Consider the following 27,003-nt stretch of genomic DNA (forward strand, 5'->3'; position numbering starts at 1 on the left):
CAGAAACAGATTGTACAAAAAATCGTGGTATATTTACACACGTTGAAATATTATTCAGCAATGAATATCCAGGAACTCAGTTAACAAACTACAAAAGAATGAAGAGTAGTAAGTGAAAAATATAATGTTGCCAAAAGAAAGCTAGATTACAAGAATATGTACTATAATGATTGTATTTATCACTTGCAATGAAGTTCACAAATAGGCAAAATTCCAATGTTAAAAGTCGAAATACTGGTTAGACTTGCTGAGGTGGCACATAGCAATGACTAGGTAGAGGCATAAGGCTGATTTTTGGTTGCTGGCAATGCCAGATCTCTTGACCTGGATTGTAGCTACTCAGATATTTGTGATATAATAATTTACTGAGTGGTACATTTATGATTCATGCAATTCCGTTTTGGTGTTGTATTCCACTGAAAAGTTAGAGAAACATATTCTAATAAGGAGAGTCCCAGGAGTGTACATAAAGAATCGATTCTTTGGTGATTTGTATATTCTCTGACCACCATGCCATTAAACTGTAAATTAATAACCCAAATCATTAGAAAAATCCCTCATATGTTTGTAAAGAAAGAAATATCTTCCTGAATACCCAGCGCTCTAAGAAGAAATCACGTTGAAATTTGAAACTATTTTGAACTGACTAGTATGAAAACTCGAGAGTCTTGTGCCTGCTATAATTATTGAATCTCTCCTCCTGTGATGGTTCGATTTCTCAGGGAAGGATCTCCTGCATCTATGGGAAAAGGCAAGATGCCAGCAGTTTGTACAAGTTGGGAATGAAGCTAGGAATTAAACTGTTATGTAGCTTTTTTACTTAAATCCCTATATTGGGTTTGGAGGCCTGCCTTCACCTGAGGCTGAGATCTTAAAGTCCATTAATCATCCATTTATCCCCTTCAGAGAGTAAGTGTTTCCTCAAGCTCCCAAGGGTTTGGGGAAAGCAATTTTCCCCGCCAGAGGTTGCCGAGAGGGGTTCTGGGTGTCTATCTGTGTCTTATCTATACTTTAGAGCCATCATGTAATTTACAACCCCTACCATTACCCCTAAAGTGCAGGGGAACATGCCACTGCCAATCTCACAAACTACTGAAGGTCTGGTGAGGAGGATTAAAGACCATTGCTTTGGACTTTTCGTCACTGGTGGGTTAGGATTAAATGCTCTTGAGTCAGTTAAGTCAGACATCACTCATCTGTCTGCTTTCCACCTTCTCATACTTTATAATTATTGTCTCCTCACCCATCCTGTTTGTCCTTGTGGGGTTAGGTGTCTAACGAAGAGGATATAGCCAGGAGTACCGAAGGAAGAATCAACAGAAGAACAAAGAATGAGAAGGAGAATGGATGAAGGACATGAACAGAGGTGCCTGGAGGCACTTGGAAACAGGAGCAAGCGTCCAGTGACACGATAAAACAGCTCCTCACCCTGTTTCGGTGCATGTGTTAGATCCCAAGGAGTGGGCATGCAGTTGGACTTCATGTTCACACCTTGGGTAGTAGAGGGCAGGATCGCTAGGTCTTGTCATGAGAGTTCCATCCCGCTGCAAACGATGGAAGAGGATAGTTGTCCTCAACATTAAGGGGAAGACAGTTACCTAAAGAGGCAATAAGAAAACACTGGAGGGCAGAACACCAAATGCCAGTGACATTCCCTCCACTGAACCCACCATGGAAATTAGTTCCCCTATTGTTCATAGTCATAGCTCCTTGTCATTTAATTACATATCACTTATCATAATTTGCAATGTAACAATGATGCCTTTGTGATTCATTTTATGACGCACTGCCCTACCAGGCTGAAAGCTCAATATGCATGGCCATATTAGCCGATCATAATTGGATGAATTAATTCTTAGTCACTCCATAAGCAGCTGGGTAGGGGCAGGGGAGAGTGGGTGCGAGGAAGAACAGAGAGAAGGAGGAGGGAAAGAGAGGACAGAACAAAGGGGGACCAAAATGAAAAACTAAGGAGGGAGAGACTGAGATGAGGGATAGAGGAAGATGCAATGAGGAGAAACCGAAAAACAATGCAGGGAGGAGTGAGAAAAGGAAGAGGATAATGAATTCTGTGGGCCTGCAGTATGCTGCAGAGAAATGTGCATTTCCTTGTGTGTGTGTGTGTGTGTGTGTGTGTGTGTGTGTGTGTGCGTGCATGCACCTGCGTGTTTTCTGTGTAATAATAATTACAGGGCTGGGCTCAACCTACCTGTAGAAATTGTGAATTCTTTCAAATATGAGTGCGTTGCTCAAATCTCTTCCCCTGAGGGCCTTTATGTCAGGACCACCTCTGCTTTTCTCCCACAGTCCAATGCATCACTCAGCTTCCGTTCCCATGGTAACCAAGCTATCTGTTTCCTGTCACGTCTAGGGACTAAGAATGAGACAAAGAGAAAGGCAGAGAAATGTGTCTTCCACTGAGGTACACAAGCCCCTATTCAGGGATTTAAAAGCACAGTCTAAAAAAATTAAAATTAAAAAAAACAATAAAAGCACAGTCTATTTAGTTCCATCTTGCCCTGTGCCCATGCCTGGTGGAGGAGGACAGAAATTGTAGAGAGGTCCAATATGAACCCAGAATTTCTACCTCTCCATAATGTACCCACATGGTTGGAAGACCTGGACTCCCTTGCCCCTTAGCCACCTTCTCACCAATAATTTGTTGTACCCCCAAACCATGCCCATGAAACCCAGGATTCCTGCCCCATAACCTGCTCCTCCTCGTCCTACCCTGTAGCCTCTATCACATTATGGGTGGTGGGGGTTCCAGTAGCCCCATTTTCTGACATGAGCCTCAGTTCTGGCCAGATTTCAAAAGTACTGCTTCCAGAAAAGGTCTTTGATCCACAGTGACTCCACGAGTCACTCAGGACAGACAACTTCCTCCTCTCCTCTTTAGCCTGGGAGACCTCTACCCAGACCATGAGACCAGTTATTAAAACTCCTACTTCCTGCTCCACCTCCCCTGTTCCACTAAGGGCCTTGGAGAGACTCAGAGGAGGGAGGTCTCTGCCAGGCTCCCAATTTTGGAATACAGCAAAAGTACTGAAGCGCCCCTTCCCTCTCCCCTTATCCAGTGTAGCCAACTTCTTCCTTTGCATTTTCTCCCCATTTCTGAGGCTGGGCAAGCATGGTGCCAGGCAGGACATGAGGCTTCCCGGTGCACCAATTTGTGAGGAGAGACAGCACCAAATGTGAGGGCATGTCCCATCTGCCCCTCCCTTCTCTCCCAGTTTTGTAGATATCTCTGGAAGTCCATTTGTCCAGCCTCACTCTCTTTTCCTGGGTTGCAGCTGGGCACCATTTCCCATGTACTGGAATCCCTTCCCTGTACTGGAAGTCCAAAAAATCTGAGGAATCTCATCCCCACTCCTATTGAATAACCCACACTGGACAGAACCCAAAGCCTTGCCCATTCTCCTGATCTCAGGGTCTCTTTGAGTCACCCAAGTTATGTTTGTAAGAGGAGTTTGCTTCAAGCCCACTGCCAGTATCCACCTGCCAGCCACTTCTCTATGTGTCAAAACCCTCTCAGGGGATCACAGATTAGATTGGATGCTGGTCTCCGTCTGGATGTCCAGGAGGAGATTCCCTTGGAGTAGGACCAAAGTGGAACAGTAATGCAATGCTTTGCCTGATGCCCTTCTCCTGAAATCCCCCCAAACACCACTCTAGACTTTATGAGAGCAGTAGATCTTACTGTCAGGTAAAAGGTAAGTAGAGGAACTAGAGGCAATTATAATATGGAACAAAACTACTGGGAAATGATGGCTAAATATCAATGTTCTTAGAGCCCATAGAAAATCACCCATCACCTTCTTCTCCACAAAAAGTTATGCCTTCTGGGGATATTCCACTCTGGTTTGATTCCTGTTCCTAGCTTTTCTTCTGTCTTGAGGACTGCCCTTTTCTCTCCCCACCCCCTGCCCTCAAGGAAGAGAAAGTCCCCTCCATTCTCTCCTTCATTGTAGGGATTTGGCCTTTTCTTAACAATGGGATCTTTCCACATCTCCAACCCCCAACTCTGAACATACAAACACACCAAGGCACTCACACGCATGCCCTAGATCTAGCAGTGGCACACAGTAATCCCTAACCAATACACTTCTCAACATTTAAATTTGTCAGTCTACATTAACCTCCAGTACTGAGTCTGGATCTCATGGACTTCAAACCTCATTCCCTCATCCTCTGGCCATTACTGGTTTGCTAATATTCTCATTCTCAATTTGGCCATACATACAAGGATGTAAGTATCAGCATGTCTTTAAGTAAGAGTATGAAGCCTGAGGCAGGTAGGTCATAATTATAACAAGGCTAGATCTCCAGTTGATCTAATCCTTATTCTGACCCTTTAAGAGATCTAACTCCTGCAGGTAATCACTGTTTCTCTTGCATCCTCATGTTCTTTTGCTCTAGTGGTTATTCCCATCAGCATACAATCATGCTCCATTCTACTCCATTTTAAACAAATACCTTTCCTTGATTACACTTCCCTACCAATTATTGGTCCACATACCTGCTACCCTTTACAGCAAAGCCTCTATCATAAGTTGTCTAATTGGGCTGTCTCCACTTCTCCCCTCTCCCTCCAACAAGTCTTGCATCCCCCTCTGCCCTCTAAACTTCTTTTTTCGTGCTCTTCAACAACCAGCATGATGTGACATCATAGTATCATTGCTGTGCTTCTGTTTAACTTCTTAGTAACATTAAACATGCTGCCTGCTTCCTCTTCCTTGATATCTCTTGAATTTCATGAAACCACTCTCTTCTGGTTTTCTTCCTTCCTGCGTGGATCCTATCCTTTGACTTAGTTAAGGGCTCCTCTTCCTCTAAACATCTATACAGGTTGACACGCTCTAGGCTGGTGCTCTGTATCCTCCTTTCTTCCTTTTGTACATTTTCTAAGTTACTTTTAATCAACTTATATGCCTTAAATATATACAGCTATTCGTATGTCAATCACATCTCACTAATGTGGCTTAAAAATAAAATAGAACATATTTCTTTTCCCCTTATGACTGCAAACACACACCTGCCAACCTCTGTATGAATCAGGGTGTGATTATGATAGAAAAAGGCTCAAGTTTGTTCAATCGAAAATAAATCTTTTTGAGAAGAAATCACAAGGGAATTTACAAAATATTCTGAACTGAATCAAAGTTAAATTTAATCAAAGTTAAATCAAAGTTAAATTTATTGACACATCTTAAATCAATCATCTTCTGCCTTAAGAAATGAAAAAAAAAAAAGAACAGAAAATCAAATCCATGGTAGATAGAAGAATGAAATGCTTAAAATAACAGTGAAGAGCATCAAAACAAAAATAAAAAACTCTAGAAAGTCAACAAATTCAAAAAGTCATTCTTTAAAAATATTAGGCAGGTTTATATAGCCCGAGACATACAAGATCAAGAAAAAGAGAGAAAGTCTCAAAATCATAAGAAATGCAGAATTGGACATCACTATAGGCTCTGTAAGAATTTAAAAGAATGTAAAATATACCATAAAAACTGGTAACAACAATTTGGAACATTTAGGTGGAAAGGACAAAACTCCTTGAAACAATACAAACTTACCAAACTGACATATGGCAAAACAGGCTATGCACATGGTCCCACATAGAGCTTACAATCCAAACTTTCCAAATAGCACACTCCATCCCAGTCAGTTTCACCAGTGTATTCTCTTAAACATTTAAGGAGGACATTATGCCATTTCTACACAAATTTTTCCAGAAAATTGATTAAAAGTGAAAATGTCCCAAGTCCTTTTATGAGGCCAGTGTGAACTGGATAAAATGTTAAGTTGCTTAAACATTTACAGATCTGGTAATGTAATGTATCTCAACAGAATAAAAACAAAATGATATGGTGTTATGAATAGAAAGAAAAGAAGCTTTTGACAGAATTTAACACACATATATGATAAAAATTCTCAGAAAATTGGGAAGAGAAGGAAACTTCCTCAACCTGTGAAGGATAGCAGTGAAAAACTTCCGTGTAACATTATACTCAAATATAAAAGGCTAAGTGTTCACCCCATAGGATCAGGGGCAACCCCTCCCTTATTTAACGATGTACCAGAGATCCTCATCAGTGCTAGAAGACAAGAAAATAAAATAAAAATCATAAATATTGGCAAAGAAGAAGTCAAAATGTGATTTTCTAGATAACATGATTTTTTTTCATGGAAAAACATGTTCAGCCTACAAAAACTTGCTCCAAATAACAAGTGTGTTTAATAAGGTTGCAGGCAGGTATTAAGGAGGGCAGTTGTTGTGATGAGCACTGTGTATTTTGTGTAAGCAATGAATCACTGAATTCTAGTCCTGAAATCAATATTGCACTGTATGTTAACTAACAAAATTTAAATTAAAAAGCAAGGTTGCAGGTAAGTCATTTAAAAAAATCAGCTGTCTCTATATATTGATTATTACCAATTGGAAGTGCAGTTTAAAAAATAATACGGTTATAATTCCAAATATCTAAGAATAAATCTAGCAAAAGTGTACAATATTCCTACACCAAAACTACAAAATATCACAAAGAGAAAGCTTAAGAGAACTAAATAAATGCAAAAAGGCTAAAAAACAAAAAGTTTTAATCGCAGTGTAGTTAACGTCCAGTGTTCTATCATTTTCAGGTGCACGATGTAGTGATTCAACAATGCCATATATTGCACGGTGCTCATCAAGGTAAATGTGCTCTTAATCCCCTTCACCTGTTTTACCTACCCATCCCCCACCCACCTCCCCTCTGGTAACTCTCTGTTCTCTATGGTTAAGAGTATGTGTTTTGGTTTGTTTCTTTTTTAAAAAATACTCAAGTTATATGTCATTTCTCCCCTGATTGATCTACAGATTCATTTTGACTGCTATGAAAACTGCAGCAGACTTTTAAAACTAATTTACAAATTGACTAAAAACGTATGTAGAAAAACCAAGTATCGGAATTGTCAACACATTCTTGAGGAAGACAGGTTATGTTACCCTACGTCAGGACTTGCTATAAAGTTACAGTAATCAAGACAATATACAGCAATCAAGACTTTAAGAGTAGACAAATAGACAAATGGATGATAATCAATTCCAGAAATAGAGCCACCTATTCACAGAGCCAACTGATTTTCATCCAAAGCATCAAGCAAATTTCGTAGGTTAAGGTTTCAATGTCCTCCAGCCAAAAGAGCTCCAGGAACATTAATTAAACAAGTTGCAATGAGGGGGAACACACGCCATGGAGAATCACAGGGAGTGTCAGTAAGAGGCTGTTAAAGAGAACCTTCTACAGGATTTGAGCTTTGGTCGAATGATTGAAGGACGATGTAACACAAGGGAAGATCCAGTCTAATTTGAATGCTTTCAGAAGGCATGGATAATCTTCTCATTGGTTGTCTATCTCACTACACCTTATCTACAGGAAGGAGGGATTAAAAGGATGATAAATTTATAGTTGGTAAAGAAGCAGCAGTCACTCATTTTGTCCAAGAGAGTGGGTGTATGGTATTTTATGTGTGGCACAGGGACTTTCCTTTTGCCTGTGCTTGGACACAATTATGGAACAGCCATGCTTTGTTTCATTTTATCATGGTCTCAGAATAACCCTGTATGAGACTTGTATTTAGTGAATATGTTTCTGTTTGTTAGTAGAATAACATGGCCTACCTGTGGGATTATAAGGGAAAGGAGAGAAAATGAGTGGGAAAAATCAGAGAGGTGACAAAACATGAGAGACTCCTAACTCTGAGAAACGAACAAGAGGTAGCAGAAGGGGAGGTGGGGCAGGGGCACCTGACTAGATGAGTACTGGGTGTTATATGTTGGCAAACAAAACTCCAATAAAACATAGATAAATAGATATAATATTACATATATATATATACACATATATACACATACATATATAGAAACAAAGGGATAGAAGAAAATTATTTGTTCTGATAAGGATCACACTCAGACAATATAATTAATGGTGAATTACTGAAAGTGTTCTTCCTGAGACTTGAATGGTAGAAAGGATCCAAGGTTGGCTATTATCTCCACTTATGTCCAAAAATATAGTGGTAACCCTGACTACTGAAGTAGAGGAAAATCAATTTAAAAAATTGATCAAGGGGCATCTGGGTGATTCAGTGTTTGAGTGTCTGCCTTCAGCTGAGGGCATGATCCCAGGGTCCCGGGATTGAGTCCTGCATTGGGCTTCCCGTGGAGAGCCTGCTTCTCCCTCTGCCTATGTCTCTGTCTCTGTCTCTGTCCATCATGAATAAATAAATAAAATCTTAAAAATAAATAAATAAATAAATAAATAAATAAATAAATAATTGATCAACTATATTGAAAGGAAGGAATTAAAATATCTTTATTCACAGATGGTATAGTTACATGTATACTCAATTCAAAAGAACCTACAAGCTCTTAGAATACATACGTGAGTTTAGCAAGATCACAGGGTGTAAAGCCAATAAATAAACATCAATCATTTTCTATGTATTAGCAACCAACCAATGTTTTCAAAAAAATTAAAACCAAACCATACACAATAGCACTAAACAGACAAAATACAAAGGAACCAATCAAATGAAAGAAGTGCAAGGTCTCTGCAATTAAACCACAAAATGCTATTCAAAGAATTTTTTAAATTCGAATGCTGGATGATTTCACTCATATGTGGAATTTAAGAAGCAAAACAAATGAGCAAAGGGGGGAAAAAAGAGAGAAGAAGACAGGCAAAACAAGAAACAAACACTTAACCACAGAGAACAAACTGATGGTTACCAGAGGGGAGATTAGTGGGGGGATGGGTAAATATGTGATGGGGATTAGGCAGTGCACTTGACATGATGAGCATCAGCTGTTATATGGAAGTCTGCAATCATTGTATTGTACACCTAGAACTAATATTACACTCTATGTTAACTATTTGGAGTTTAAATAATTTTTTTATTGGAGTTCAATTTGCCAACATATAACATAACACCCAGTGCTCATCCCGTCAAGTGTCCCCCTTAGTGCCCATCACCCAGTCACCCCAACCCCCCACCCATCTCCCTTTCCACCACCCCTTGTTCGTTTCCCAGAGATAGGAGTCTCTCATGTTCTGTCACCCTCACTGTCATTTCCCACTCATTTTCACTCCTTTCCCCTTTAATCCCTTTCACTATTTTTTATACTCTTCAAATGAATGAGACCATATAACGTGTGTCCTTCTCCAAATGACTTGATTCACTCAGCATAATACCCTCCAGTTCCATCCATGTTGAAGCAAATGGTGGGTATTCGTCGTTTCTAAAGGCTGAGGAATATTCCATTGTATACAAAGACCACAACTTCTTTATCCATTCATCTTTTGATGGACACCGAGGCTCCTTCCAAGGTTTGCCTAATGTGGACATTGCTGCCATAAACATTGGGGTGCAGCCCTGTCTCAGCATTTCACTGCATCTGTATCTTTGGGGTAAATCCCCAGCAGTGCAATTGCTGGGTCCTTAGGGCAGTTCTACTTTTACTCTTTGAGGAACCTCCACATAGTTTCCCAGAGTGGCTGCACCAGTTCACATCCCCACCAATAGCGCAAGAGGGTTCCCCTTTCTCCACATTCTCTCCAACATTTGTGGTTTCCTGCCTTGTTAATTTGCCCCCTTCTCACTGGTGTGAGGTGGTATCTCATTGTGGTTTTGATTTGTATTTCCCTGATGGCAAGTGATGCGGAGCATTTTCTCCTGTGCTTGTTGGCCATGTCTATGTCTCCCTCTGTGAGATTTCTCTTCATGTCTTTTGCCCATTTCATGATTGGATTGTTTATTTCTTTGCTGTTGAGTTTAAGAAGTTCTTTATAGACCTTGGAAACTACCCCTTAATCTGATAGGTCATTTGCAAATATCTTCTCCCATTCTGTAGGTTGTCTTTTAGTTTTGTTGACTGTTTCTTTGGCTGTGCAGAAGCGTTTAATCTTGATGAAGTCCCAATAGTTCATTTTTGCTTTTGTTTCCCTTGCCTTCATAGACGTATCTTGGAGGAAGTTGCACTGGGTGTTATGCTATATGTTGACAAATTGAACTCCAATAAATAAATAAATAAATAAATAAATAAATAAATAAATAAATAAATAAAAAGTTGCTGTGGCCAAGTTCAAAACGGGTGTTGCCTGTGTTCTCCTCTAGGATTTTGATGGAATCTTGTCTCACATTTACATCTTTCATCCATTTTGAGTTTCTCTTTGTGTATGGTGTAAGAGAATGGTCTAGTTTCATTTTCTGCACATGGCTGTCCAATTATCCCAGCACCATTTGTTGAGGAGACTGTCCTTTTCCCAGTGGATAGTCTTTCCTCCTTTCTTGAATATTAGTCGACCATGGAGTCAAGGGCCCATTTCTGGATTCTCTATTCTATTCCATTGATCTATGTGTCTGTTTTTGTGCCAATACCACACTGTCTGATGATCACAGCTTTGTAGTACAACCTGAAATCCGGCATTGTGATGCCCCCGGTTCAGGTTTTCTTTTGTAATATTCCCCTGGCTATTTGGTGTCTTTTCTGATTCCACACAAATCTTAAGATGATTTGTTCCAACTCTCTGAAGAAAGTCCATGGTATTTTGATAGGGATTGCATTACATGTGTAAATTGCTGTGGGTAACATTGACATTTTCGCATATTAATTCTTACAATCCATGAGCATGGAATATTTTTCCATCTCTTTGTGTCTTCCTCAATTTCTTGCAGAAGTGTTCTGTAGTATTCAGGGTATAGATAGTTTACAACTTTGGTTAGGTTTATTCCTAGGTATCATATGATTTTGGGTGCAATTGTATATGGGATTGACTCCTTAATTTCTCTTTCTTTAGTCTCATTGCTAGTGTACACAAATGCCACTGATTTCTGGGCATTGATTTTGTATCCTGCCACACTGCCAAATTTCTGTATGAGTTCTAACAAACTTGGGGTGGAGTCTTTTGGGTTTTCTAGGTACAGTATCATTTCATTGGAGAAAAGGGAGAGTTTGACTTCTTCTTTGCCAATTTGAATACCATTTATTTCTTTTTGCTGTCTGATTGCTGAGGCTGACTTCTAGTACTATATTGAATAGCAGTGGTGAGAGTGGACATCCCTGTCTTGTTCCTGATCTTAGGGGAAAGCCTCCTATATGGTTCTTGTTTTTTCTCTTGCTGATATGATCAATCACGTTGATTGCTTTACAAGTGTTGAACCAGCGTTGCATCCCGTGGATAAATCCCACTTGGTCATGGTGAATAATCTTCTTAATGTATTGTTGGATCCTATTGGCTAGTATCTTGTTGAGAATTTTTGCCTCTGTTTTCATCAGGGATATTGGTCTATAATTATCCTTTTTGGTGGGGTCTTTGCCTGGTTTTGGGTAATTAACATTTCTTAATTCTAAGGTGATGCTGGCCTCATAGAAAGAGTTTGGAAATATTCCATCTCTTTCTATCTTTCAGAACAGCTTTAGTAGAATAGATGTGGTATCTTCTTTGAACTTTTGATAAAATTCCCCTGGGAGGCCATCTAGCCCTGGACTTTTGTGTCTTGGGAGTTTTGGGATGACTGCTTCAATTTCCTCCCTGGTTATTGGCCTTTTCAGGTATTCTATTTCTTCCTCTTCCAGTTTTGGTAGTTTGTGTTTTTCCAGAAATGCATCCATTTCTTCTAGATTGCCTAATTTTATCCTTTTTCATTGTTATGTAATATTTTGTTGTATTTCCTTTATCCATTCATCTACCATATTTTGACTATTGTCAATAATTCTGCAATATACATAGGGGTGCATATATCTTTTAGAATTAGTGTCTTCATTTTCTTTGGGTAAATGCTAAGCAGTGTAATTATCGGATCATATATCTCTATTTTTATCTTTTTGAGGAAACTCCATATCATTTTCCTCAGTGATACACGGGATTTCATTCCCACCAAGAATTCACAAGGGTTCTTTTTTCTCCACATTCTTGCCAACACTTGCTATTTCTTGTCTTTTTTATTTTAGTCATTATGCCAGGTGTGAGGTGATATCTCACTGTGGTTTTGATTTGCATTGCCCTGATGTTTAGTGATGTTCATCATTATTTCATCTGTCTGTTGGCCATCTGGATGTCTGCTTTGGAAAAATGTCTATTCATGTCTTCTGCCCATTTTTTTATTTTTTATTGGAGTTTGATTTGCCAACATATAGCATAACACCCAGTGCTCATCCCATCAAGTGCCCCCCTCAGTGCCCATCACCCAGTCACCCCCCACTCCCCGCTCACCTCCCTTTCTACCACCCCTTGTTTGTTTCCCAGAGTTAGGAGTCTCTCATGTTCTGTCTCCCTTTCTTCTGCCCATTTTTAACTGGATTATTTTTTATGGGTGTTGAGTTTAATAAGCTCTTTATAAATATTAGATACTAACCTTTTATCAGATACATTATTTGCAAATTTCTTCTCATATTCCAAAGGCTACCTTTTAGTTTTGCTGATTGTTTCCTTCACTGTGCATAAGGAAATCCCAATAGTTCATTTTTGCTTTGTTTCTCTTTCCTCAGGAGACATATCTAGTAAGAAGTTGCTATGCCATGTCAAAATGTTACTGCCTGTGTCCTCTTCTAGGATTTTAATTGTTTCAGTTCTCACACTTAAGTCTTTCATCCATTTTGAATTTATTTTTGTGCATGGTGTAATAAAATGGTCCAGTTTCATTCTCCTGCATGTTGCTGTCCAGTTTTTCCAACACCATTTGTTGAAGAGATAGTCCTTTTTCCACTGAATATTCTTTCCTGCTCTGTTGAATATTTGTTGACTATATAGTTGTGGATCTATTTCTGGGTTTTCTATTTTGTTCCATTGATCTATTTATCTGTTATTGTGCCAGTACTATACTGTCTTGATGACTACATATTTGCAATGTAACTTGAAGTCCAGAATCATATCTCCAGCTTTGCTTTTCTTTGTCATGATTGCTTTGGCTATTTGAGGTCTTTTGTGGTTCCATATGTTAGGATTGTTTGTTCTAGCTCTGTGAAGAATGCTGGTGATATTTTGATAGGGATTGCATTAAATGTGCATATTGCTTTGGGTAGTATAGACATTTTAACAATGTTTGTTCTTCCCATATGGGAATGTCTTCCCATATGTTTGTGTCCTCTTTAATTTCTTTCATCAGTGCTTTATATTTTCCAGAGTACAGATCTTTTACCTCTTTGTTAGGTTTATTCCTAGGTATCTTACTGGTTTTATGTAATTATAAGTGGGATTGATTCCTTGATTTTTTTTCTGTGCTTCATTATTGGTGTATAAAAATGCAACATATTTCTGTACATTGATTTTATATCCTATGACTTTGTTAAATTCATGTATTAGTTCTAGCAATTTTTTGGTGGTTTCTTTCAGGTTTTCTACAGAGTATATTGTCTGCAAGTAGTGAAAGTTTGACTTCTTCCTGCCAATTTGGATGCCTTTAATTTCTTTTTGTTGTTGTATTGCTGAGGCTAAGACTTCCAGTACACTATTAAATAGCAATGGTATGAGTGGGCTTCCCTGTCTTATTCCTGACCATAGAGGAAAACCTCTCCATTTTTACCCATTGAGGATAATGTTAGCTGAGTATCTTTCTTTTTTTAATATTTTATTCATTTATTCATGTCAGAGAGAGAGACAGAGAGGCAGAGACACAGGCAGAGGGAGAAGCAGGCTCCATACAAGGAGCCCAACGTGGGACTCCATCCCGGGTCTCCAGGATCAGGCCTTGGGCTGAAGGCAGTGGTAAACCGCTGAGCCACTGGGACTGCCCAGCAGTGTATCTTTCATATATGGCTTTTATGATGTTGAGGTATGTTCCATCTATACCAACTTAGCTGGAGCTTTTTATTGAGAATGGATTCTGTATTTTGTCAAATGTTTTTCCTGTATCTATTGACAGGATCATATGTTCCTTATCCTTTCTTTTATTAATGTGGTGTATGACATTGATTGTTGTGTGGATATTGAACCATCCTTATCTCCCAGAAATAAATCCCACTTCATCATGGTGAATAATTCTTTTAATGTACCATTGGATTTGGTTTGCTAGTATCTTGTGGAGAATTTTTGCATCCACATTCTTAAGGGATATTGGCCTGAAATTCTCCTTTTTAGTAGTGTCTTTGGTTTTGGAATGAAGGAAATTCTGGTTTCACAGGATTAGTTTGGAAGTTTTCCTTCCATTCCTATTTTTTGGAATAATTTGAAAAGAATAGGTATTAACTCTTCTTTAAATGTCTGATAGAAATCCCTTTGGAAACCATCCAGCCCCGGACTTTTATTTTTTGGGAAATTTTTTATTAGTGACTGAATTTCTTTGGTGGTTATGGGCTTGTTCAAATTTTCTATTTCTTCCTGTTTCATTTTTGGTAGTTTGTATGTTTCTAGGAATTTGTCCCTTTCTTCCAGATTGAGCAAGTTGTTAGCATATAACTTTTCATAATATTCTCCTGTGATGTTTGTATTTCTGTGGTGTTGGTTGCGATTTCCTCTCTTTCATTAATGATTTTATTGATTTGGGTCCTTTATCTTTTCTTTTGGATAAATCTGGCTAGGAGTTTATTAATTTTAGTAAATTTTTCAAAGAACCAGCTCTCAGTTTCATTGATCTATCCTACTGAGGTATTTTGTTTTGTTTGTATATCATTAATTTCTGCTCTAATCTTTATTATTTTCCTTCTGCTGGCTTTAGGATTTATTTGTTGTTCCTTTTCTAGTGGCTTAAGGTGTAATGTTAGGTTGTGTATTAAGACTTTTCTTGTTTCTTGAGGTAGTCCTATTCTTAATAAGCTTCCAAAACAGAAAGCACAGGCTCAGATGTGTTTAATGGTATTGTACCAAAAGTTTGGAATTGTTCCTAACATTTAAAGTAAAAATTTTACCAGCTCTACACAATATCTTTCAAAAGTTAGAAGAGGAGAGAATACTTCCTAATTCATTCTATTGCTTTTGAGTGATCAATGTTCCTTCTCACCACTGCTTTGCAAAAAAGATAGTATTGGATGTCTTAGGTAATGCAATAAGACAAGATAGATGAATAAAGGTATACAGACTGTGAGGCAAAAATAAAACTGCCTTTTTTATAGATGAAATGATTGATCATCAGTCCAGAAAGTCTCCTGGAAAAAAAAAACCTCCTTGAACTAATAAGTAATTATAACAAAGTTGTTAGATACAAAGTTAATATATAAAAGCCAATCACTTTTCTATTTGCCAGTAATGAAAAAGTGGAACTTGAAGTTAAAAACACAATACCACTTGCATTAGCACAACCCAAAGTGAAATACTTAGATATGACTCTAAGAACTAAATGAATGTAAAGATATTTCATGCTCATGAATAGAAAGACTTGATATCGTTGAGATGTCAGTTCTTCCCCATTTGCTCTATAGATTCATTACAGTCACAATCACAATCATAGCAAGTTATTTTGCAGATATTGACAAGTTAATCTAAAGTTTATATGAAAATGCAAGAAATACAGAACAGTCAACAGAATATTGAAGGACAAGAAGAAAGCTGGAGTACTGACTTCAAAGCTGACTACCTGACTTGAAGATTTCCCATAAAGTTACAGTAATCAGGATTGTGTGGTATTGGTGAAAAAATTAAGAAATAGATCAGTAGTACAGAGTAGAGAATTCAGGAACTTGTCATTATCAAAAGAACAAAGTATAATGAAGCAAAGATAGTCTTTTCAGCAAATGGTGCTGGATCAACTGGGGAAAAAATCTAGACACAGGCTTTATACCCTTAACAAAAATTAACTCAAAATGAATCACAGACCTAAATATAAGATGCAAAACTATAAAACTCCCAGAAGAGTAGAAAATCCTAGATTACCTTGGGTTTAGCTATTACTTTTTAGATATGACACCAAAGGTACAATCCATAAAAGAAAGAACTGATAAGCTAGACTTCATTAAATTAACATTTTCTGCTCTGCAAAAAACAACATTGTCAAGAGAACGAAAAGGTAAGTAACAGACTGGGAGAAAATATTTGTAAATGACATTTCTGATAAATGACATGTCTGAAAAGAACTCTTAATGCTCAACAATAAGAAAAAAAATAGCCCAATTTAAAATTGGTCAAAAGCCCCAGCCTCATTTCTGGGGTTAGGGGAAGCAAAGATCAGGGGCTAGAGTCACAAGTAATCGGGTTGTCACCTGATATTGCTCAGTAATTTGCTGTTAGTTCCCCCTTTGCTCATGAGCTCGCTGACAGTAATTAATTTCTTATATCTTTTTTTTTTATTTATGATAGTCACACAGAGAGAGAGAGAGGCAGAGAGACATAGGCAGAGGGAGAAGCAGGCTCCATGCACCGGGAGCCCGACGTGGGATTCGATCCCGGGTCTCCAGGATCGCGTCCTGGGCCAAAGGCAGGCGCTAAACCGCTGCGCCACCCAGGGATCCCAATTTCTTATATCTTAAGGGAATGTTTGCCCTTCTGTTATGGAGACATGGCAACTTGGAAGGCTTGTGTTTGGGGACGATAGTTGCCTTGTTCTCTCTCCCATCCCGAGTATCTCTGATCTCCCTGTATTCTGAGATGGCAACTGTTCATGCATACTCAAATCCCTATTAGCTCATAATGTGACTTTATTCGTATGCTGGGCATTTAAAGTGGTAATAATGATAAAATGAGACCCTTAGTGTGGGCCTTAATTCAAACTGACTGCTGTCCTTATGACAAGAGTTGATTAGGACATCCAGTCTAAGAGAATCCAGGTACACATATACACAGTGTGATGGTGCTGTGAAGAAGTAGCAGGAAGGTGATCATCTGCAAGCCAAGGAGATAGGCCTCAGGAGAAAGCAAACTTCCCAGTACCTTGATCTTGGACTTTCAGCCTCTATAACTGTGAAAAGAAAAATGTATGATATTTAAGCCAAAACTTAAAAAAAAATAAATGGGCCAAAGAACTTAACGGGTACCTCCTCCAAGAAAATACATAACTAGCAAGTAAAGATATGAAAATATGTTCAATCATATGTCATCAGGGAAAAGGAAATGAAAAAATCAATGAGATACCACTGAACAACTATTAGAATGGCCAAAATCCATACCACTGATAATACCAAGTGCTGACAAAGATATGGAGCAAGACTTTAAGAACAACATGTAATGTGATGAGCATTGGGTGTTATATGCAATTGATAAATCATTGAACACTACATCTGAAATTAAGTATTTATGTTGGCTAATTGAATTTAAATTAAAAACACACACAAATAAAAAAGGCAAAAAAATCTCATTGTTGCTGCTGGGAATACACAATGGTACTGTTTGGAAGACAGTTTGGAAGTTTCTTGCAAAACTAATAAACCTGCTTAGTCTAAACATATGATCCAACAACCATGCTCTTTGGTACTACCTGAGGAGTTGAAAACATATCCACACAAAAACCTACCCACGGATTTTTTTAAAGATTTTATTTATTTATTCATGAGAAAGGCAGAGACATAGGCAGAGGGAGAAGTAGGCTCTTTGCAGGGAGCCCAATGCAGGACTTGTTCCCAGGACCCTGGGATCACCACCTGAGCCAAACACAGATGCTCAACCACTGAGCCACTCAGGCATCCCTACACATGGATATTTATAGTCACTTTATTTATATTTGCCAAAACTTGGAAGCAAATGTCCCTTAGTAGATGAATAGATAAAATTGGTACACCCAGATAATGGAATGTTATTCAGTGTTAAAAATAAATGAGCTATCAAGTCATGAAAAGATATGGATAAACTTAAATGCATCTTACTAAAAGAAAGAAGCCAATTTGAAAAGGTTATACCTTGTATGCTTCCAATTGTATGACATTCTCACAAAGGCAATACTATGGAGAAAATTAAAATATGAATGTTTTTCAAGGACTAGCAATGATGGAGAGATAAATAGGCAGAGCAGAGAGAGTTTTTAGGGCAGTAAAACTACTCTGTATGACACTATAATGGTGAATACATGTCATTATACATTTTCCAAAACCTAAAGAATATACAACAAGAGTGAACCCTAATGTGTGAATGTACATACATGGAGTATAACAAATGTATCATTCTGGTGTGAGATGTTGATAATGGTGGAGGTTATATATGTGTGGGGGCAGGAGGTATGTGGGAAATCTCTGTACTTTTCATTCAATTTTGCTCTGAAACTAAAACTTCTCCAAAATATAAGGTCCATTTAAAAAAAGCCATATGCCAAGGAGTTTTAACATCATCATGTAGTTGATGGTTAAAGGATTTTGACAGAAGTACATTTTTAAAAGATGACTAACGGAAGCACTATAAGGAACAGACAATAGCTATGAAGGCCTTCCCTCTCACCTAGTGAGTGGTCTAAACTGCTGCATTTCTTACTGATAAAAAGTTTCTCTTAGGTATTCTTTAAATACTTCCTGATGAAGATCCATGTCCCTTTCTGAGACACTGGAATGTTATCTAATCCGCTTTCTTAGCAAAATTATTCAGGCTGGTATTTTTAATTTGTTAGATAAAAATAAACCTACTAAATAAGAAACTTATATTTAGGAGCCATGAAAATATTAGTCCCCTGGCACAAATAAATGTTGTCAACTATGACCATCAAGGTAAGTAAGTATTAAAAAATAAGTTGCAAATTTTGTTACTGTTTCTCAAGTTGAACATCATATTATAATTCACTATGATTCAGTGTTGTTAACATTGTCTGTTACTGAGTTGTTTAGCCAAGATATTTAGTACTTAGATGAACTGAAATAAAAGTGTGTCTCAACAGAAACCACTTTACTGCATCTATTTGAACTTTGTCATGACTAATTTCATCCTCATTTCCTAAGCGTGTATTAGAGAGTATTGCATGTATGAACATTTTCACTATGGTTCAATTTGAGTGATGGCACCATGTGATATGGGTATGATCTTAGTAGTGGATTTATTTTGGGATGGCAAAGGAATGTGAGCATGACCAGAGTGTATGTGAACAGATAATTGATTTTCCAGTGTCAAAGAAACTGTTGTGGAACATGCAGATTAAGTGGATTAGAGAAACCATAGAGCAGACTCCACCTGTTCATGTGAAGGCATATTTGGAAGCTGATAACCCAGGAGAAATTTATCATATTTCATTTTGGCTCTATTTATAATTGACACAGCCTTTAACTCTGAGATTTTTGTGCAATAAAAATGTACATATGTTGGTAAGTGGTAGTGATACTGCTAGACATCTGTGAATCCTCTAAGAAAGAAAAAGCTTTCAAATATACACCCTAGTGATAGCTGAAAGGCATTTCTTAAAAGAGAAGTGATGATATGTATGGTCTATTTCAAGGTAATTGTAAAATGTGAGGAATATAAAATAACATTGTGAGCAAAGAATGACAATAATCAGTTGTAGACATGGGATTCAATACTGAAGACAAAGTGAAATGTCCAATTCCAACTAAGAAATACCACAAGTCAGGCAGCCTGGGTGGCTCAGCGGTTTGGCGCCTGCCTTCAGCCCGGGGAGTGATCCTGGAGACCCGGAGTTGAGTCCCATGTTGGACTCCCTGCATGGAGCCTGCTTCTCCCTCTGCCTGTGTCTCTGCCTCTCTCTCTCTTTTCTCTCTCTCTCTCTCTCTCTCTCTCTCTCTCTCTCTCTCTCTCTCAAAAAAAAGAAATACCAGAAGTCAGTGAATCAACCATGGGATAGATTTGCTATCTGTACAATCTAAATGTCAAGGACAAGATCCTGAAAGATAAAATGAGGCCTAAATGAGAACAACCTGTTTATGTGGGACCAGTTTAAGATTCAGAACACTGATTTCATGGTACTAGACAATAGTGCATGAGCCCCTGATGGAAAAGCAGGTGTGAGGGAAAGACTGAAATTCAGGGGGCCTTAACTAGTCCTCCCACCAACAGACCTTTACCTTCTCTTCTCATGAGTTGAGTCCACCAACTGTGCCTGCAAACACCAAGTGCTGGTGTCTGGATGAGATTATGGCAACACCTGAGGGCACGTCTATTGGAATGGGCACATGTGACATTTCAATGTGGGGTTATGACATTTGGGTATGTGTGCTTACCATCTGCAGCAGGGTGAGAGGCATGTGAAAGTGTGGAGTTATTGGTAAGAATCTGACAGTGTGCGACTAGTGTTTGTCCAGAGGACAAAACAACATCTTCCTCCTACCCTACACTGCCACTCTGCCCTCTCCCGGGGCTCTCTCTAAGTGAGGCACAGACACAAGGGCTTGGAATATTGTTCACAGGACTAGTTCCCCATACCCCTCAACTTAGAGCCTTCTGGTCGAGTCGGGTTGAAGCACAGACTTGGGCTCAAGAACAAAGCAGAATTCCTTTGACTCACTCTGCATCTTACCACCACTGACCCCTGAAGTGCAAGGATGAGGACTCAGCCCAAAATCTCCAGTGAGACGAAAGGAAGAGAGAGTGATGTGGCAGCACCCAGCCTGTCCAGGTCGGCACTGGCTCAGCTTGCCACTTAGTATTGTAAGAAAGAAAGCACATATATGTCCTACATGCATGAGTGTCACCTTGCAGTGTGCAGTGGTACTGCGCTCAGTGCTCCAGGATCCGGCCCATCACAGGAGTCTTCCCTCTAGGGAGGGGTGAGGAAGGGGCTTGGGATCAGGGCCTTTCCTGGACTGGGGAGTGGAAAGAGAAGCCTGACCCTCTTCCCTGTGAGCTAGAACCACGGATAGAAAGTGAGTTGATCATACAAATACCAGGTCATGTATAAAAACTGGTTTTGCTGTTACAACCTCAAATGCACCAGTTCTGGAAACTGTCAAAACGTGGACCTGTTGAGAAAAACAAATGTGAATTCATAAAAGTGGATTTTCATTAGAAAATGAAGAGGCAATAAAATCTAGCATGTAATTGCTAATGATTTTAACTTTTTATTTTATTCTTATTTTTAATTTCAGGTATACAGTATAGTGATTCATCACTTGCATGCAACACCCAGTGCTCATCACAAGTGGCCTCCTTAATACCCATTACCTATTTACTGCATCCCCCTGGCTACCTCTCCTCTGGTTACCCTCAGTTTGTTCTCTATAGTTAAGAGTCTTTTTCTGGTTTGTCTTTTGTCTTTTCTTTTTCTCCCCTGTGTTTATTTGTTTCTTAAATTACATTTATGAGTAAAATCATATGGTATTTGTCTTTCTCTGACTGACTTATTTTGCTTAGCATAATACACTCTAGCTCCATGTCAGTGCAAATGGCAAGATTTCATTTTTTTGTATGACTAATATTCCATTCCATCCATTCCTTATATAGCCATCCATGGAGAAAGACACACAGAGAGAGAGAGAGAGAGATCTCACATCTTTATCTATTTATCAGTTGATGGACATTTGGGCTCTTCCCATAAGTTGGCTATTGTTGATAGTACTACTATAACTTTGGGGTGCATGTATCCCTTTGAAATAATATTTTTATATCCTTTGTGTAAGTACCCAGTAGTGCAATTGGATCAGAATATCAGTAATATTGCATACCAGTCAACATCTGTTCAGAATATGGCTCTTGATGAGATGTTGCACTTCTTGTTGCTGATATTTGCAACTACAATAGTTGTATGGGCAAACCACACTGACCCTCTCCTCCCTGGCCTCAGTGCCAGTTGGTTTCCATGGCATCGGGAAGATGGCCTAGTTGGGTCAGCTTCAAGCTTCCTTGGGAGGAGTCCAGTGCACAGGATCACTCTGCAGGAAGCTCCCACTGTCCTTACCAGTTGCATACCTATTCTTCTCCAGAAAGAGCCATGGAAGGAATAGACCAAGAATTTCATTAGCTCACTCTTCAGCATCATGAAAAAGTCCTAAAGAAGGCCTCTCAGCAAAATCCAGGCATCTTTTAAAATCCACCATGTTATCCTTGAGAGTTCTCCCAGAGTTTAAGAATACAGCTATATAGACCAGACTGTATGGTTGGTGAAGTTTTGTGGTAGCCAGCAGCATTCTCAGTTCAATGAGGAAAACCATAGAAATGGAAAAACTTTTTCAGAATTCATGTGTAGGAATGAGACATGATGCAGAGAGTTAAGGGTCATGAAAAGGTGGACACATAACTGACAGCTTGACCTGTGCATGCCAGGAGAAGGAGGGGGCATTGCTTCAGTGCCCAGACCAGTTGAGACTTAAAGAAGAACTTGAATTTTATTTATTTGACTTGAGTTCAATCTTAAGATTTTCTTTGTGAAAATTTGACTACATTATATTCCCCCCTCCATAAGTTCTAGTAAAATAATCTTGTGAATTAAAAAAAGACAAATACCATATGATTTCACTCATATGTGGAATTTAAAAAACAAAACAAATGATCAGGGGGGAGAGAGGCAAACCAAGAAACTTAGGGTTGTCAGAGGGGAGGTGGGGAGGTGGATGAGTTAAATAGGTGATCACCTGCTCTCTTTGTCTCTACAAGTCAGCAACAGCTTCACTCCTTCCCTGTGGTTTTTGTGGGGCCAGAAGAGAAAAGAGAGGACATGAACATGGTCAGCCTGCTACCCTTAAACATAAGTCCCCTTGGCCTTTGTACAGCCAAGGGCTCCATGGTTGCTAGTAACAAATCTCCTAGTTCTATGACTGGTTGGGGCAGACATCTTCCTTCAGACTGTCAAAGGCATTAATGGATGAAATAATACCACAAAGGATGCTGTTAATGATATTTCCTAATTAATGTGTGGGTTTTGACATAACCCCAGGAATTCTGGATTAGTAGAATAAAATGTCATTATCCTGAACAACAACAACAAAATAGGTCTTAGGGATTAAGAAATGCACTTGTGGGGCAGCCCCGGTGGCGCTGCAGTTCAGTGCTGCCTGAAGCCCGGGGTGTGATCCTGGAGACCCGGGATTGAGTCCCACGTCGGGCTCCCTGCATGGGGCCTGCTTCTCCCTCTGCCTGTGTCTCTGCCTCTCTCTGTCTCTCTCTGTGTTGCACATGAATAAATAAATAAAATCTTAAAAAAAAGGAAATGCACTTGTGATGAGCACTGGGTGATGTATGGGTGTGTTGAATAACTAAATTGTACATTTGAAACTAATATTACACTGTATGTTAACTAACTGAAATTTAAATAAAAACTTGATAAATAAATAAATACTTATAAATAAAATGCTATCAAACAGCATTGCACAGTACAAAGAAATCATTCATGAAAGGAGGAGTCATTCGGTGCCACAAACTTCATTGTTGTCTTCTTTGAAGAAATTGCCACAACCACTCAACAACCTTCAACGACCACCACCACCCTGGTTCATCAGAAGCCACCATCATTGAGGCAAAACCCTCCACTAACAAAAGTTTATGAGTTGTATAAAGTTAGCAATAAAGTATTTTTAAATTAAGGCGTGTACATTATTTTTTAAACATAATGCTAATGTATGCTTAATAGATTACAGTATGGTATAAACATAACATTTATATGCACTGGGAACCCCATAAATTCATTTTGCTCACTTCATTGCAATTGCTTTATTGAGGTGGTCTGGAACCAAACCCAAAAATCTCCAAGGTATGCCCTTATATTTCTGACCTCTGAATATTCCACCTTGGGAAAATTGAATGCATTCCAATAATTGAGGGGGTTATAAAAACCTCCCAAGTTGAGAATCTTCTGGTCTGATCCTTCTATTCTAATGATATTTTCCCCAGGTACTCTGGGGTTGATGCTGTGATTATAATCTTTCATATTTCTTTGGTGCTCCTCAAGCTTCTGTGAAAGTTGGGGTACAAACTTTACATTAAGAGGTCAGTAGGAGATGGCTGTTCTCTGAAGAACAATGTGTGTAATTAGTAAAATGTAAATTCACTTCCTCAACCATTTCCCTCTAAATGCTCATTGACTCCTGAATAATCTAAACTACTTTTTAAAATCTCCTAATCCAATGCAGGAGAGGCATCAGTGCTGCCTCAAACTATCAGATGCCTTTGTTTTTAGTGGCCTATTCTTCTGCACCTATGAATTTAATGCTTGGGTTTTTAATCCCAGTACAGAGACATGAAAACACTAAAAAGGGGGTGCCTGGATGGCTGGGTGGTTGAGCGTCTGCCTTGGGCTCTGGTCATGATTCTGGGGTCCTGGGATTGAGGCCCGAGTTGGGCTCCCTGCTTAGTGGGGAGCCGGTTTCTCCCTCTCACTCTCTTACACCCCCCTGCTCGTGTTCTTTCTCTCTCTCTTTATCTCTCTCTTTCTCTCAAATAATTTTTTTAATAAAAGAAAACACTAGGAGCACAAAATGGTGGAAGAGTAGGGGCCACAACTCACCTGGCCCCCAAAAAAGTACCTAGATAACTTTCAAAACATCCTGAACACCTAGGAATTCGACCTGAGATTTAAATAGAGAACAGCTGGAATTCTACAGAGAGAAAAGTTTTTGCTTCAACAAGGTAGGAAGGCAAAAAATAAATAAATAAAAGAAAGTAAGAAAGAAAGAAGAAAAGAAAGAAAGAAAGAAAGAAAGAAAGAAAGAAAGAAAGAAAGAAAGAAAGAAAGAAAGAAAGAAATTGGGGGAGGGCAACCGTGAGTAGCTGGGCTAAAGAGAAGTGGCAAAAGCCTCCAGGGCAGTAAAGCCCGGCCCTGGAGAAGCAGGAACTTTAAAAATCAGTGCTAGATGTTTCCCTGATGGAAAAGTCCTTAGCAGGGAAATAGGGCAGGATCGCAGGAGGGGCACTGAAGTCTCAAGATTCCCAGAGTCACTATAAGAGGAGGGGCACCTGGGAGAAAGCTCACTGCAAACTACGGTCCGATATTGGTAAAGGGCTGGAGCACGGGGCCCTCCAGGTCATTTGGGAGAGGACAGTCAGTTAGGTGGGCTGGCTCTGCACAGAGGTGGCTCTACCCCATTCTCTTCAAGAGAGGTGGTCCCAGGAGTGAGGGTCTAACAGCACAGGGGTCCAGATCCCAGGGTGTCCAAGCAGACAAAGCTGATGATCCTGCATCCCTCCTGGGACAGGCAGAAGCAGGGAGGGCACAGGAAAACAAAAACTCTCCTGAGGCAGGGCGCCCCACAAGCTGTGCAGATCAGTGCACCCGTGCCTGTCACCAGGAGCATATACGCCAGTGAGGACTGGGAGACTGCGGTTGGTTACTCGTGGGGGGCTCGAATCCAGAGCTGGAAATCTGGCCATGACCATCAGTGTTTTTTCGTCTTTGTTTCACCTTGTGCCTAAAAGGGGTGGGGCCACTAGGGAACAAAGGCTTCACAGAATAAACAGCTGGCACTGAGCCCGGCAACTGGCAAGGGGCAGGCATCTCAGGCCAGGCACAGACACCTGAGAATCAGCACAGCAGACCCCTCCCCCAGGAGAACTGCTGGAAGAATGAGGAAAGAGCAAGTTTATTGACCAAGCAGCACTGGAAAGCTCCAGGACTGAAGGAAAACAGTATATAGAACTAGAGAGTATGTTTTCTTTTCTTTTTCCATTAAGACTCATTTTCATATCAGAATAAAATTTCCAATATTTTTTCGCTTTTCCCACCTTAACTACAATATTTTACCGGCTCTTCATTTTTAAGTTTTTTTCTTTTCAACTTTGATATTTCTACAATTACATGCCTTAGATATATTTTTCACTTCTAGATTCCCTTCAACATATTCAATTTAATTTTGGTAGATATATGAATATGGGTTTTTGTTTTTTGTTTTTTCTGCCTTGTTTTGTTTTACAATGGTGGGAGTTAGTACCTTCTAAAACACTACCAGCATAATCCCAGAATGAAGTGGAACACCGTGTTGCTCCATTCTTTGAGATTATATTCTCTCTTCCTTCACATTCTGCCCCGATCTTTTATCTTGTTTATGTTTTGGTGGTAAATGTTGCGGTACTATATAAGTATTGCTGATTTATATACATTGGATTGAGCATCTTCTAACATAGAGAACAAAATACACTGAGAATCAAAATACACTTCTAACATAGAAAACAAAAAACACTTAGAATCAAGAACAAAATACACTTAGAATCATCTTCTAACATAGAGAACAAAATACACTTAGAATCAAGAATCACCTCTAGGATCCCTCAGGTAAAATACATTCTCTCTCCACTACCACTTCCTCACCATCACCGTCCTCCTTTTTTTCTCTTTTTCCTCTTTTCTTTACTTTTTTTTTCTTTTTCTTTTTTCTTCTTCTTAGTTTTTGTTTTTTGGCTTTTTATTTTTCTACTTTGTTTTAAAATTTGCTTTTCACTTTAGTGGTCCTTTTATTTTATTCTCTGCTACTTTTTCTTTAATTTTCTGGTCTCCGACCTCTTTGGAATCATCTAGGGTGTGTTTTATTTAGATCATGGTTGATATTTTTTACTCAGGCCACTTCATACAGCCACTCTGCACAGGACAAAATGACTAGAAGGAAGAATTCACCACAAAAGAAAGAACTAGAAACAGTATTTCTGCCACAGAGTTACAGAATTTGGATTTCAATATGATGTCATAAACTCAATTCAGAAGAACAATTATAAAGCTACTAGTGGCTCTGGATAAAAGCATGAAGGACTCATAAGACTTCATTCCTACAAAATTGAGATATAATCAGACCAAAATTAAAAATAGATTAAATGAGATGCAATCCAAACTGGATGTTCAAAATCCTAGGGTTAATGAGGTGGAACACAGAGTGAGTGACATAGAAGAAAAGTTGATGGTAAGGAAGGAAGCTGAGGAAAAAAGAGAAAAGCAATTAAACCCATGAGGAAAGGCTGAGGGAAATAATGATATCTTGAGAAGAAAGAATATACATCTAACTGGGATTCCAGAAGAGGCAGAGAGAGAGAGAGGACCATAAAACATATTTGAACAAATTATAGCTAAGAACTTCCCAAATCTGAGGAAGGAAACAGGCATTCAGATCCAAGAGATAGAGAGGACCCCCAAAAAAGTCAATAAAAACTGTTCAAAACCTCGACATTTAACCATGAAACTTGCAAATTTCAAAGAAAATGAATAAATCCTTAAATAAGTGCAAGACAAGAGATTCTTAACTAATATGGCAAG

General features: G+C 39.0%; 2 long non-coding RNA genes across 2 annotated transcripts in view; both read right to left on the reverse strand.

Moving 5' to 3' along the window:
• LOC119868442 overlaps positions 1-27,003 on the reverse strand; it is a 119,839-nt gene continuing 92,836 nt past the window's right edge. Inside the window, exons 3-4 of the long non-coding RNA XR_005386278.1 lie at positions 2,210-2,374; positions 1-1,598 (exon numbers count right to left, since the gene is read on the reverse strand). This is a non-coding gene — a long non-coding RNA (uncharacterized LOC119868442). The remainder of the gene's footprint in view (positions 1,599-2,209; positions 2,375-27,003) is intronic.
• Positions 16,597-26,105, reverse strand: LOC119868443. Its single transcript, XR_005386279.1, has 3 exons — positions 26,019-26,105; positions 20,723-20,797; positions 16,597-16,872 (listed from the first exon to the last, which is right to left on the reverse strand). It is a non-coding gene; the product is annotated as an uncharacterized LOC119868443 (long non-coding RNA).

Source organism: Canis lupus, chromosome X (assembly GCF_011100685.1).
Source record: "Canis lupus familiaris isolate Mischka breed German Shepherd chromosome X, alternate assembly UU_Cfam_GSD_1.0, whole genome shotgun sequence".
Classification (NCBI taxonomy): Eukaryota; Metazoa; Chordata; class Mammalia; order Carnivora; family Canidae; genus Canis; species Canis lupus.